Source organism: Talpa occidentalis, unplaced genomic scaffold (assembly GCF_014898055.3).
Source record: "Talpa occidentalis isolate TD23 unplaced genomic scaffold, MPIMG_talOcc4v2.1 talOcc4.15, whole genome shotgun sequence".
Classification (NCBI taxonomy): domain Eukaryota; kingdom Metazoa; phylum Chordata; class Mammalia; order Eulipotyphla; family Talpidae; genus Talpa; species Talpa occidentalis.
Genome location: NW_023601543.1, coordinates 19,478,613 through 19,491,231, shown reverse-complemented (window position 1 = coordinate 19,491,231; position 12,619 = coordinate 19,478,613). Strand labels below are relative to the sequence as shown.

Here is a 12,619-nt window from a genome sequence, read left to right as displayed (position 1 = left end):
AACATCTTGTTTTGTTCTCAGATACTTCATGACATTCAATTCATTTTCTAATTAAGCTTTTCATTTTGAGAAATTGTAGATTCACATGCAGATGGAAGAAATTAATACAGATCCCATGTGTCCCTTATCCCATTTTTCCCAATAATAACATTTTGCAAAACTATATTGCAATATCACAACTGAGATTGAAATTGATACAGTTAACGTATAGAAGATTTCCCTCACCTCAAAGATCCCTCAGTTTGCCTTTGTATAGCCATACTCAATTTCCTCCCACCGCAACCCTTTGTAAACCCCTGGCCACCGTTCATCTGTTTTTCATTTCTATAATTTTAAAATTTCAACAATTTCATAGACATATACAAATACAGTATTTACACAGTGGATAACTTTGTTCACTCAGCATATTCTCCAGAGATTCATATAGGTTGCTGCATGTATCACATTGCTTTTTTTTTTTTTTTAAAGATTTATTTATTTATTTATACAAGTACTGGGTACAGTCAGAAGCGCGGGAGGGTGAGAGAATTCACCAGAGCGGGGAGCAGAGCAGGCAGAAGGACCGAAGTACACTGCTGAGGGGAGTAGCGGGCGGCAGGAGAGGTCTGCGCACCATGTGGGACCCTCGCCTGGAGGCCATGGATGGAACCTGCGCTGCAGAGGCTGTGGGCAGCTTCGCAGCCCAGCACTCAACCGCTGCGCCACCAGGGGAGGCCCTATCACATTGTTTTTAATCATTGAATAGCATTACATGGTATGGATATACCACTGCTTGTTTAACCAATCATCTTTTAAAGGATGTCTGAACTGTTTCAATTTAGGGTTATTACTAATAAAGCTAGTAGACATTCATGTACAGGTACTTGCATAATATAAATTTTCATTTCTCTGATATAAATGCCCCGGAGTATCTGGCTTGTATTGTAGTTGCATGTTTAATTATTAAAAAAAAACTGTCAAACTTTTTTTTCCAGAGTGGCTGTATCGTTTTATGTTCAAACCAGCAATCTATAATATTCTCATATTTCTCCCAGAATACTAATTAGATTATTTGAAAGTTTCTTTAATCTTTCCTGAACTATGTTTATTCTGGGTTTGATATTTTGATTGGGCTTTTAAGCTTGTTATTACATGATGTTAACTTTCACCTATGTGTTAAATTTGAGTTGCCTGTTCATTATATGTCAGAATGATGTTTTTGGTTGTGCATTGTAGGTACATTGAATTTATTTTTTTCTGCTATTGTGTAGGCAGGTGTATTTCCATGATAGGTGCTCACCTGATTAGGTAGCCAAAATGGAAGCTTTATTTTTCTGCACTAGACTGGATATGTTAACTAGCAAGCATTATGTTAAGATGTGTCTACAAAAAGTCAGAGTGTTAACTTGAAGTCCCCAAATGGCAGATGGAGAATGCTTTAAATCAGGTGTCAAGTTCAATATTTGAAGGCCTAACTACCCATGAAAATAAACACTCCAGTTTTGGAGTGTATTTGTGTGTGCTCATGTGTAGGTTGGTACACACGTGTGTGCACGTTTTGAACATCGGTCAGGAAGCAGAGAAATGGCCTTCATGTCTCTCTGTGTGGGGGAGTAGAGTAGATTAGACTTAAGGCCAGAGACTGGTCTGTTTGTCATAGACAGTCGTTAACATTAATATGCTGATAATCTCACTTCTCACCATCTTTCTGTGTGGAAGAGTTGGGTAGAATGGGATAATGCTGGACACTGGCATAGGTTTTTGACAGTCATTCAAATCAACACCTCTATATTTTCATCTACACACTGACATTGGGAATAGACCTTCACTGGAGTTTTGCTGTGATCAGCTCACACTTTTACTCTATTTACTACACTTATGTATTCAGAACCACATTGGTAACAGGGTATGAGAGGAACCTGCCTGGGGCTCTATGTTTTACGTATTTCCATTGTATAAACACAAAGAGCATTAAGCTTATTAAAGAACATATAGCAACTTAGATCACTTAGCATTTGGCACTCAGACCCCCAACCTTAAGCAGACTATTGTGTCTTATATTGTTTAGATCAAGAAAAATATTTTTCTTCCTGTCTTTTCTACCAATCTTGTCTTGTGTCCAATGTGTCCAAATACCTAGGAGTTTCATGTGTTGGAAAGAGATACTACTTCAGTTTGTGGGAATATTTGGATGCCTTGTGTAATATAATACACTAATTAACTTGCTATATTTTTTCTTTCAGACAAAATGAATCCAATAGATTTTTGCTTAAGGAAGGTTATTTTAATGTAATGTCAAATGCCCCTTTATTTTATTCTCACTATTTTCCAAAATTGTTTCTGGAGGGAAACACAAATTTGCATGGTTTTTATAACTATTATACAATGCAGCTGAAAAATATTTTGCCACATTTAATATTCATATTCCTTTAAAATGTGGCTATATAAAGTTCAATAATGTATAGATATCAGTTCTTTACATTGACAATTAAATGTACAATGAAAGATAAAATTGCAAATTATATTTATAATTATATCTGATATCACTTGATTATTTTAAAACCACTATAAATGTTTTCTTTATTTAAAATTTAAATATTCATTAATTTAAAATATGTATTTATTTTTAACACAATTTTCTTTTTTTTTTTTAAAGCATTTACTTCTATTCTGTGTCTTAAGACAAAATCACAGTCTGAGTTGACTTGAAATCATATTTTTGGTTTGATGTTTTTCAAGTCATTAGGAAGCATAAGTTTGTTCTGCAAATTTAAGTAAAAATTTAAGCTTCAGTAAAGTTAAATAAAATTTAGTAAAATTAACTTTAGAAATAACTTTTAGTAAATATCTGCCTGTCTGCTTTGTGCCTGTTTATCTATGTTTCTCTGTGTATTTATGCATAGAAAATTGTCTAAAATGATATCTATATGATAGTAATACATTTTATTCTTAGGTAGTGAATTTTTTTTAATAATAAATTTTATTTTTATATTCCCCATACAATTTCAACCCCCCCATTTTGACCCCAATCCTCCCCTCGCCACGCACCCCCCAAAGTGTCTCTGGTTCATAGATTTTTGTTGATTTTGATTTCACTTTCTTATAGTTATTCATTTCCCTGGTCCCTTATTTAAGTTTTCTAGATTCCTGCTATGAGTGAGACCATCCAGTATTTTTCTTTTACTTTCTGGCTTATTGCGCTGAGCATGATCCCTTCCAGCTCCATCCATGTTGCTGCAAATTGCATGTGTTTATCTTTTTGACTGCTGAGTAATATTCCATGGTGTATATGGACCACATCTTCTTGATCCAGTCATCGATTTTTGGGCATTTGGGCTGTTTCCAAAGCTTAGCTATTGTAAATAGTGCTGCTATAAACATAGGGGTGCAGGTGCTCTTTGGAATTGATGTTTCTGTGTCCTTTGGGTAAATACCTAGGAGTGGAATTGCTGGAACATATGGAAGCTTTATGTTTAGTAGGTCCAGAAATCTCCACACAGCTCTCCATAGTGGTTGGACCAGTTTGCACTCCCACCAACAGTGCAGAAGAGTTCCTTTTTCTCCACAACCTCGCCAACATTTGTTGTTGCTAGTTTTTTTAATATGTGCCATTCTCACTGGTGTCAGATGGTATCTCATGGTAGTTTTGATTTGCATTTCCCTGATTACAAGTGATGTTGAACATTTTTTCATATGCCTGTTGGCCATTTGCATTTCCTCTTCAGAGAAGTTTCTTTTTAGCTCTTCTGCCCATTTTTTGACTGGATTATTTTCTTTGTTGTTGTTGAGTCTCATCAGCTCTTTGCAGATTTTTGTGATCAATCCTTTATCATTAGTGTTGTGTGCAAAAATGTTCTCCCAGTTGATGGGGTTTCTCTTTGTTTTTGTTATTGTCTCTTTTGCTGTGCAGAAGCTCTTTACTTTGATGTAGTCCCAGCTGTTTATCTTTGCCTTCACTATCACTGCTTTGGGTGATGTGTCTGTAAAGATGTCTTTGATGTGCATATCCCATAGTGTTTCACCTATATTTCCTTCTATGTATTTTATGGTTTCAGGTTTTATGTCTAGTTCTTTAATCCATTTTGAGTTGGTTTTTGTGTATGGTGTGAGGTAGTGGTCAAGCTTCATTCTTTTGCATGTAATGACCCAGTTTTCCAGCACCATTTATTGAACAGACTTTCTTTGCTCCAATGCATATTCTTTGCTCCTTTGTCAAATACTAGTTGACCATAAATCTGTGGGTTTATTTCTGGATTTTCTATTCAATTCCATTGGTGTGTGTGTCTGTTCTTGTTCCAATACCATGCAGTTTTGATGATTATGGCTTTGTAGCATAGCATGAAATCTGGGAGTGTGATGCCTCCATTCCCTTCTCTTTTTTTCAGGAGAGCTTTGGCTATTCGGGGTTTTTGGTGATTCCATATGAATTTCATCAATAATTGTTCTATTTCTTTGAAGAATAACGTTGAAATTTTGATTGGAATAGCATTGAATCGGTATATTGCTTTTGGTAGGATGGCCATTTTAATAATGTTTATTCTTCCAATCCATGAGCAGGGGATGTCTTTCCATTTCTTTGTGTCTTCTTCTATTTCTTTTAACAGTGTTTTATAGTTTTCTTTGTAAAGGTCCTTTACCTCTTTTGTTAGATTTATTCCCAAGTATTTGGTTTTTTTTGTTTTGATAATAAAGGGGATGGTTTTTTTCATTTCTTCTTCTTCAGATTTATTGTTAGTGTATAGGAAGGCTTCTGACTTTTGCATGTTGATTTTGTATCCTGCCACTTTGCTGAACTGATTGATGAGTTTAATTAGTTTTTCTATGGAGTTTTTGGGGTTCTCTATGTATATTATCATATCATCTGCAAATAGTGATAGTTTGACTTCTTTTCCTATTTGGATTCCTTGGATGTCTTTCTCTTGTCTTATTGCTCTGGCTAGGACTTCCAGTATTATATTGAAAAGCAGTGGTGAGAGTGGACATCCTTGTCTTGTTCCAGATCTTAATGGAATTGCTTTCAGCTTTTCACCATTGAGAATGATACTGGCTGTTGGCTTGTCATAGATGGCCTTTATGATGTTGAGGTATGTTCCTTGTATCCCAAGAATTTCAAGGGCTTTTATCATGAATGGGTGTTGCACTTTGTCAAAAGCTTTCTCGGCATCTACTGATATTATCATATGGTTTTTATATTTCTTTTTGTTGATGTGTTGGATAACATTGATTGATTTTCGGATGTTGAACCATCCTTGTGTCCCTGGAATGAATCCTACTTGGTTGTGGTGAATTATCTTATGGATACACTGTTGGATTCTGATAGCTAAAATTTTATTGAGGATTTTTGCATCAGTGTTCATTAGGGAGGTTGGCCTATAGTTTTCTTTTTTTGTGTTGTCCTTGTTTGGTTTTGGTATTAGTGTAATGTTGGCTTCATAGAACGTGTTTGGTATTATACCTTCCTTCTCAATTTTTTGGAAGAGTTTGTGAAGGATAGGCACTAATTCGTCTCTGAATGTTTGGTAGAATTCATTTGTAAATCCATCAGGTCCTGGGCTTTTGTTTTTGGGGAGGTTTTTGATTACCATTTCAATTTCGCTAATTGTAATTGGTCTGTTTAGGTGTTCTATTTCTTCTTTATCTAGCTTTGGGTGATTGTAGAGTTGTAGGAATTTGTCCATCTCCTCTAGATTGTTAAACTTGTTTCCATATAACTGTTCATAGTAGTTTATGATTATTCTTTTGACTTCTGCTGTGTCCGTTGTGATTTCTCCTCTTTCATTGATGATCCTGTTTATTTGTGCTTTCTCCCTTTTTTCCTTTGTGAGCCTGGCTAGGGGTTTGTCTATTTTATTGATATTTTCAAAGAACCAGCTCTTGGTTTCATTGATCTTTGGATTGTTTTTTTAGTTTCAATTTCATTTATTTCTGCTTTGGTTTTTATTATTTCTTTTCTTCTACTGGTTTTGGGGTTTTTTTGTTGTTCTTTTTCTAGATCTTTGAGCTTCGAGATTAGGTTGTTTCTTTGAGTTCTTTCTTGTTTCTTGATGTGAGCTTCTATTGCTATTTATTTTCCTCTTATTACTGCTTTTGCTGCATCCCATACATTTAGGAAATTGTTGTCCTCCTTGTCATTCAATTCAAAGAATTTTTTAATTTCTTCTTTGATCTCCTCATTAGTCCAGTGGACTTCCAGTAGTGTGGGTTTCAATCTCCATGAGGTAGGAGAGTACCTTGCCTTCTTTTTATGGTTTATTTCTAGTTTGATGCCTTCATGGTCAGAAAGATGGTTGGTATGATTTCAATCTTGGGTATCTGTTGATGTTTGTCTTGTGCCCAGTATATGATTGATCCTGGAGAATGATCCGTGTGCGCTTGAGAAAAATGTATACTCAGATTTTTTTGGGTTTAGTGTTCTATATATGTTGGTTAAGCCCCAGCACTCTAGATCCTTATTTAGAGCTTTAGTGTCTTTACTTATTTTTTGTCTTGTTGATCTATCCATTGTTGATAGTGGTGTGTTGAATTCTCCCACTACGTATGTGTTTTCTCTGATGTCTGTTTTCAGAGATGCCAATAGTTGTCTGATATATTTTGGTGCTCCTTCGTTTGGTGAATACATGTTAATGAGTGTTATTTCTTCTTGAAGTACTGTCCCCTTGATCATAATGTAATGACCACTGGGGTCTCTTTTTATCTTTTTAAGTTTGAAATCTGTTTTATCTGATATGAGTATAGCTGTTCCTGCCTTCTTTTTTGGTCCATTTGCTTGTAGAATTGTTTTCCATCCTTTAACTTTGAGTCTATTTTTTTTTTTAAATAATAAATTTTACTTTTATATTCCCCATACAATTGCAGCCCCCCATTCTGACCCCAATCCCTCCCCTCCCACCCCCGCCCCCCTAAAAGTGTCTCTGGTTCATAGTTTTTTGTTGATTTGATTTTCACCTTTCTTATAGTTATTCATTTTCCTGTCCCTTATTTAAGTTTTCTACATTCCTGCTATGAGTGAGACCTATTTTTATCTTTTGTAGCTAAATGTGTTTCCTGGAGACAGCAAAAGGTTGGGTTTTGTTTCTTAATCCAGCCTGCAACTCTGTGTCTTTTTATTGAAGAGTTTAGTCCATTTACATTTAGAGTTAGTATTGATATGTTAGCATCTGTATTTGCCATTGTGTTTGTCTTTCCTTTGTTTTATAATTCATTTATTCTTTTAATAACTTTCTTTGGCCTTCTTTTGTTGTTATTCGTCCCTCTGAGGTTCTGGCTTTAGGACTCCTTGTAGTATTTTTTGGAGTGGGGGTTTAGTCGTAATAAAATTCCAGAGTTTCTGTTTGTCTGAGAAGGTCCTTATTCTTTCTTCATAGAGGAAGGAGAGCTTTGCGGGATAGAGTATTCTTGGTTGGCATCTGTTTTCTTGGAGTCTGTTGACTATGTCCCTCCACTCTCTCCTTGCCCGTAGTGTTTCTTCAGAGAAGTCTGATGTCAGTCTGATTGGTTTCCCTTTGAATGTTATCTGTTTCTTCCCTCTTGTCAGTTTCATTATTTTTTCCTTGTCTTGGATTCTTGGAAGCTTTACTATTATGTGTCTTGCTGTATTTTTCCTTTCGTCATGGAAGTTTGGTGTTCTTCTTGCTTCTTGCATATCAATTTTCAGCTCCTTCTTCGCGTTTGGGAAGTTCTCTTCAATTATATCCTTGAATATTTTCTCTGTTCCTACATCTCTCTCCTCTCCTTCGGGGATTCCTATAACTCTTATATTTCCTTTCCTCATGGAGTCAGATAGTTCCCGAAGTCTTTCTTCGGTCTTTTTCCTTCGTACTTCTCCTTCCTTTTCTGTTTTAGTTCTTTTTATTTCTCTGTCTTCAAGAGTACTTATTCGTTCTTCCATTTTATCTATTCTGCTTTCATTGCTTTTCCCAGAGTTCTTTAGTGTCTCCATTAATTCTTTGATCTCCTGCATTTCTTTTACTTCCCTCTTTAGGGATTCAATTTCATTCTTCTGGTCATTAATTATTTTCCCCTTATCATTGTTTTCCTTTATGACTTCTGTCAGTTTTTTAATCACAGCAATTTTAAATTCTCTATCTGGAAGGCTCAGAAGTTCTTCTAAGTTAGTCGTTGCAATCTGGTAGATGGTTTTCTTTTTGCGGTGTGCTTTTTTGCTGAGGAGTTGCTGGGTTGCATGTGGTTTTTCTACTCCCTACTGCCTGTTTTCTAATTTGCCGTATTCCTTGTGACACTGTGTTGCTGGTACTGGCCGGCATCTTGGGCGACCTTCCCAGCTCACCTCTGGCTCCTCTGGGGAACTTCTGCTGGGTTCACACAGTCTCCACCAAAGAAGGGTCCCTGCTGCAAATGCCGGTGCTAGGCACACTCCCCTGCACGCCCGGTCTGCCCCAGAGGTGGGTGCCCCTCTCCTCTGGGCTGGGACTGCAGGCTAGAAGGTGCCCGGCATGGGCAAGCCTCCCAGCTTACCTCTGGCTCCTTGGTGAGCCTTCTGCTTGTTTCACACAGTCTCCACCAAATAAAGGTCCCTGCTGCAAAATGGCGATGCGGGAATGCGCTCCCCTGCATGCCCGGTCTCCAATTTTCATTTTTTTAAAGATTTATTTATTTATGCATACAAGAACTGGGGCTTAAGCCTCAGGTGCGGGGGATGACAGGATTCACCAGAGAGAGTGGGGACCAGAACAGGCAATACACTGAAATGCACTGCTGAGTGGAATAGCCAGTGAGGCAGGAGAGATCTGCTGTGGGCCATGTGGGTTGCTCCCTGACTGGTGGCTGGCATAGCTTGATAGCGCTGTCTTTAACCCCTGCACCACCAGGGAGGCCCAATTTTCAATGTTTTATAAAATAACTTGAAAGCATATGTGAAAAATAATTTTGTTTTAATATTTATATTCATTTAATTTTATGAGCATTAATTTAAGATTTGTGGATTTTGAATATGATTACAATTTATATTTCAATCTTTTATATTCCCACTGTTAATAGTACAAATCCTATATGAAGATTTTTATTATAACAACATGGCAGGAGAGAAAAAATAAATTGCATTACATGAATATTCATAAGTTATGAATTGTATAAATTTATATTTTATTATCCATCCAGATACCATTGACTAATCAATAGAAAATAAGATTTATACTTTAGTAATTAAATTTAATTTTAATCTGCCAAAACACAGTCATAAAGTAACATAATTTAAACAGGCTTCTAACTTTTTTCAAGACAGGACAATATGTTTTATTTAACAGATTGTTAGTTAAACTTGGGAGTCCAAGACTCTTGCCAGACCCCCAAATTGTTAAGGATATGTCCATTTGATTTCTGGTACCAAATGTAAACTTTTATGTACATTTTTCATTTACATTATACAGGTTTACTATATAAATATAAATGTCTGATAGTAATATGTTCCTGGAGGGCTGACCATTTTGTGTTTTATGAAATCTCCCTCTTTATCACTGGTAATATTGCTTGACTTAAAATCTATTTGTTTTATCAATACTCCAGTTGCAGTAGCTTTCCTTTTAGTATTTTCACAGTAAACATTTAATTGTTTTACTTTCAATCTGTCTGTGTATTTTTCCTTTAATTGTGTCTTCCGATAAGTAGATTGTTGTATTTTTCCATGATGTATTGATAGTATGAACATCTTAAGTCTTTTACTTAAAGTGTAAGTAACTTAAATTTAATGTAATTTTGTACTATTGATGGGTATCTGCTATCTTAAATTTTATTTGACCCTCCTATTTTATATTCCTTTTCATCCTAACCTTTTTGATTTAATAACAATTTTAGATTAACTTTTTTCCTATTAACATACTGCTTACAGCTTCTTTTTTCTAACCTTACATTATAATCCTAGAAATTATAACATACATTTTTTACAGCATGCAGTCTAACATGTTTTTACTACTTCTGTAATACAAAATTCTTGCAATACTAACTTCATTTCCCCCTTTTAACTTTTGCATTTTGCAAATATTTGGAAAGTATAGCTTACTTTTACAGTTTAAAATTATGGAGCATAGTACCTCCAGTTTCGGTCATTTTCTGAAGTTTGCTTTCACTATCCAAGTGATTCCATGTAGAACCAATGTTCCACACAGATGTTCCATAGAAGGTAGAACTGTATTTTGGCACATAGGAGTTTTTGTTCTATTTCTTTGAAGAATGCCCCTGGGCTTTTGACAGGGATTGCATTAAATTTGTTTATTGCAAGTTAGGTAAAATGGCAATTTTAGCAGTGTTAATTACTTCAATTCATGAGCATTAAATTCTATTAATTTCTTTGTGCCTTCAATTTCTTTCAACAGTGACTTATAGCTTTCAGTGTACAAGAATGTCATTGTTTTGTTTAAATTTATTTCTAGGTACTATATAATTTTGGTGAGACTGTAAATGGTATTGTTTCCCTCATTTCTTTTTCAGATAGATTATTGGTTCATATAGAAATGCAACAGATAATTGTATATGGATTTTGTCGCCTACAACTTTCTGCATTTGTTTTATTATTTCTGACATTATTTTGATTGAGTCGATAGGGTTTCTACACATCACATCATCAACCAAATAGTGACAGTTTCCCTTCTTTTCTAATTTGTACACCTTTTATTTCCTGCCTAATGGTTCTGTCTGGTACTTCCAGTACTATGTTGTATAGTAATGGTGAGAATGGGCATCCTTATCTTGTTCCTGATCTTAGCAGAAAAGATTTCAGCTTTTCCCTGTTGAATAGGATGTGTGTAGGTCATGGGTTTGTCATATGTGGCATTATTCTCTTTAAGTACATTCTCTCTACACTCATTTTATTGAGACTTTTTATCATAAATGTATGCTAGATATTTTCAGATAATTTTTCTGCTTCTATCAAGATGTTTGTATGATATTTATCCTTCTTTTTTTTTTTTTATGTGGTATATTGCATAGATTGATTTTTGCATCTTGAACCAGTGTTGCAGTGCTGGAATAAATATCACTTGATTATGGTATATGACCCTTAAATATATTGTTGGATCCAGTTTTGATAATAATTTGTAGAAGATCTTCACGTCTTCTTGTGTTGTGTTCACATCTTCTTCTTGTGTTGATCATAGATTTGTGCTCTCGTTTTCTTTTTTTGTGATGTTCTTGTCTGATTTTGGTATCACATCAATTCTAGCTTCATAAAATCAGTTGGAAAGCATTCTGTCCTCATCAATTTCTAAGAAGAGTAGAGAATAATAGGTATTCAACTTTTTTAAAATATCTGGTAGAATTCACCAGTGAAACCATATAATCCTGGACTTTTTTTGGGGGGGGGTTGGTGTTCAATTAGTTTAATTTCCTTACTAATAATCTGTTAAGACTTTCTTTGTGTGATTCAGTCCTAGGGTATTGTATAATTCTTAGAATATTTCCATTCCTTCTAGGTTGTCCATTTTGTTGGCATATATATGTTCATAGTAGTCATTTATGATCTTATTTCTGTGATATCCATTGCAATTTTTCTTCTTTCAGTTCTGATTTATTTGAAACGTTTCTCCTTTTGTATTAATGAATCGGTCTAAAAGTTTGTCAATTTGTTTATTTTCTCAAAGAACCAGTTCTTGGTTTCATTGATCTTTTATATTGACTTTCTAGTAACTATTTCATTTATTTCCACGTGGATTTTATTTCCCTCTTTCTACATGCAATGGTATTTCCTTGCTCTTCTTTTTCTAGTTCCTTTATGTGTACAATTAGGTTGTTTGTGCTTTTTCTTATTTCTTAAGAATAGCTTGTATTATTATAAACTTCCCATTAGTATTTCTTTTACTGGGTCCCAGTGATTTTGATAGTGGTAATTTCATTGTCTCTAGGTATTCTTTCATTCCTCATTTCATTTCTTTTCTTGTTCCAATAGTTGTTCAGCAGCATGTTGTATAATCTCCACATATTTTTGATTTTTCTATATTCTTCTGCAAACCATTATTGGCCAGAAAAAGTGTTTGATATGATTTCAATCTTCTTAAATTTATTGAGATATATTTTGTGTCCCAACATATTATCTATCCTTGATAGTATTCTTTGTGTACTGAAAAGAATATATATTCTTCTGCCTTGGTGGATTTTTTTATAGAACGCTTCACAAATATGTTTGTCAGCCTTGTGCAGAGGCCAAGCTGATCTTCTCTGTATCATTCCAATTTTAGTATATGTGCTACTGAAATAAACACTATATTCTGTTGTTTTTCAGGTAGAATTTTCCCTATATAGTTAAGTCCATATGGTCTAATGTGTCATTTAAGGATAATGTTTACTTGTTTATGTTTGGAAAATCTATACGTTGATATAAGTGGGATGCTGTGTTGTTGTCAATTTCTCCCTTTATTTCTATTAATATATATACACATACATATATTTATACACACACATATGCACAACTATGTTGGATGGATATATATTAATGCCTGTTGAATCTTCTTGATGGATTAACCACTTTATCATTGTGTAATATTTTTGTCTTTAATTATGCTCTTTGTTTCAAGTCTGTTTTCTCTGATATTAGTATAAATGTACCAGATTTTGTTACTTTGCTTTTTATGTGATTATTTACTATTTGTATTTATTGCCATTTTTAAAATTGTGCTGTTGCTATTTTCATGCT

The 12,619-nt window shown here is 34.7% G+C and overlaps 1 non-coding gene across 1 annotated transcript; it reads right to left on the bottom strand.

Moving 5' to 3' along the window:
* Positions 1–12,081: 12,081 nt before the first annotated feature.
* Positions 12,082–12,188, bottom strand: LOC119246891 (U6 spliceosomal RNA). Its single transcript, XR_005125628.1, has one exon. It is a non-coding gene; the product is annotated as a U6 spliceosomal RNA (small nuclear RNA).
* Between the last annotated feature and the right edge of the window lie 431 nt (positions 12,189–12,619).